Genomic DNA, 2,866 nt, shown 5'->3' with positions numbered 1-2,866 from the left:
AGTCTCTGCGCTCCCGCATTCGTGTTCGTCTCCAACTGGCCACATCCGTGTCCTTTTCAACCTGTGCCCCATTTTCAGCGTAAAGTCGGTTGTCTTTTCCACAAGGGTGCTATTTTCGGTTAAGTCACGTCGCTGGGAGAAAGAGCAGCCGCGCGTGAAGCATCCCAGAAAGGCGGCAAAGTTTTTGCTGTCCGTTTAACGCGTCCCGTCGGAGACAACTTGTGTTTTCCCCCTTACCATGGGTTGTACTTTGGACAAACTTTCTCTTCGCTCCGCAATTCCGCAACGTTTTGCTTCTCGCCCCGCCGGCGGTGGGTTTGGCATCCGGTGACACTCATTAAATCCAACAAACTTCATCTGGTTCCTCGCCAAAATGAGCGAAATCCACGTCGAGAGTTCCCGGGGAAAGGCTGTAATTAGCGGCAGCTGGCACGAGGGAATGCACCTTACTCGCGTTTGTTCCGCCCAGGATGGAAGTTAGGGTGAAGAGCCAATTCCACTCAGAGAAAAATGAGAAAAGCCAGTGACCGAGACGCGTCTCCATTCTACGTGAATCCGACTTCAGGCGTGTTTAAAACATATCATGTCACTCTTGAGCGTTTGTCTGTCATCACCTGGTAAAGTGGAGTCCGTGAATGCACTGTGGGGAGGTGCAGCAGCGCGCGGACAAGTGTCCCAAGTACTGATGCAAACGATGCATCAGAGGAGGAGCTGGAGGCTGAATCCTGGACGAGAGGGGAGAGGGGCCCATACCCCTGCATCCTCATCTCAACCGGGAGGGAGAGAAAAAAGAAGAAGAAAAAAAAAAAGCTGGGCGTACCTTAATTAAGTATATTTCGTGTAACGGCGTGTGATCCCTTCAGGGGGTTTATTCTGTTTTTGATCCGCAGTGAGCCAGAACTATGTCACTATGAAATCATCCACCATCATCTTTTATGTAATTAAGCACTGGATTAAAACAATCTGAGAGGTCCTCAGATGTTAGGGTCCCTTGGGGAGAAGTCTAGAACATTATTGGGTCTGTCTTTGGTAGTCTTTGTGTGGAAATGTTCCTGACATGGGCTTTATGGAAGATACGAGGCTTTGCATTTTCCATTAGTACAAGCCTAGATAATCAATTAACAGGATGCCTGGTGTTCACTGTCAATTATGTCCAGATAATGACCTGTTTTGGCCCGCCTGCAAAATGGCAGGGAAATTGTTACAGGCTGCACTCCTGTATTATCCATCAACACAGCTGAATGGACAAAATGCATATCTCCCCCAAATTTAGCTTTGTGTTTTTGTGCCCTTTTTTCTCGGGTTAATGGCAGGTTGTCTGGCAGAATATAATGAGAAGGATTCAAACCAGAGGTGAACAAGTAATCATGTTCTCATCAACCCCCTTGGTCCTGCTGTTAAGCACAGATGAGTGTCAGCTGCCGTGGCAATAATAGCGAACCCATTATTCCATGCAATGCAGACACCCTGAATATATTGTTATATTTCTCTATACTTTGGGCGTTGTTCCAGTCAGCTAATGGTAAACCATTAGGAGAACTAGAGCCTGTCCAAACTCCGTGATGAGATTCTATTTCTGGGCAACATTAGTCAATAGGATGAGGATGCGGTTGACTGGGGACTGATGCTGAAGAGACTCCCAATATTGAGCTGTGTTTCTCCCTATTGCTCTGAGCTGCGACGTGATCCTGTTCCACATACGGGTCAACTGCACAGAGACGTCTTTCATTGGCAGCCATTAGTGATGCAGTGAGCAAGAGCTGTCTCAATCTGTTTCAGTTAGCCCACCAGACAAGGGGAAACCAGTCATAATGCAGATTGATGGCTGACTGAGAATTTCAATCATGGTGAACGTTGGCTAAAAAGCCCAAGTTCTTGTGTGTAATGTGAACCTAAAGCACGTCCGGCTACTACAATGCAGAGGAGCTCTTAAAGAAATGAATGCCTGTGTGTGGCACCTGTTTTACAGTTTGTTTTGTTTACATCGCTGTATCTGGGATACTCCCGCAGTGACAACGTGGGGATTATAATGGATTTTTGCCCAACCTGTCTGCTGAGTTAATACATGGATGGTCATGCACATGCTGGGTTTGTGTCTTGCTCAACTTGCTTGTTTTTTGGGGGGGGTGATTTGTCTTGTTGTGCTTGTAATATTTCTGTGACATAAAACAGGATCCCCACCGTGACCCTGATGAGAATAAAGGATAATGGATGGATGGATGGATGGATGATAAAATATGGATTTCTTTTTCCATTTCAACAATCTACTGATATTCTTTTGATTAAATGTTGTTTAAATGTTAGAACATAGTCAAAAGGCTAATCACAATTTCCCAGGGACTAAGGTAAATGGACTGTACTTGTATAGCGCCTTTCTAGTTTTCCGACCACTCAAACGCTTTACATACATATCTCATTCACCCATTCATACACTGATGGCATTGGCTGCCATGCAACGTGCCAACTGCTCATCAGTTTTAGTAGCTAACCATTCATACACATTCACACACCGATGGCGCAGCCTTCGGGAGCAATATCTTGCCCAAGGACATTAGAACAGGCAAACTGAAGGGGATTGAACCGCTGATCTTCTGATTAGTGGATGACCCGCTGGCCTCCGAGCCACAGGTGATCTTGCTTTAGCTCAAACCAAAAGATATTAAATTTATAGTGATAGAAATAGTAAAAAAACAGAAAATATACATAAACATCAATTGACTGTTAAATAGTCGTACAAGAGTTACAAATTAGTGTGTTTTAGCTCAGTTGGTAGAGCAGCCCCCATGTGCGAAGGCTCAGCCTTGCTGCAGAAACACAGGGTTCAAATCCGACCTGTGGCTCTTCCTGCATGTTATTCCCCTCTCGC

This window comes from Larimichthys crocea, chromosome III (assembly GCF_000972845.2).
Source record: "Larimichthys crocea isolate SSNF chromosome III, L_crocea_2.0, whole genome shotgun sequence".
Classification (NCBI taxonomy): domain Eukaryota; kingdom Metazoa; phylum Chordata; class Actinopteri; family Sciaenidae; genus Larimichthys; species Larimichthys crocea.
This window is presented reverse-complemented; position numbering follows the sequence as displayed.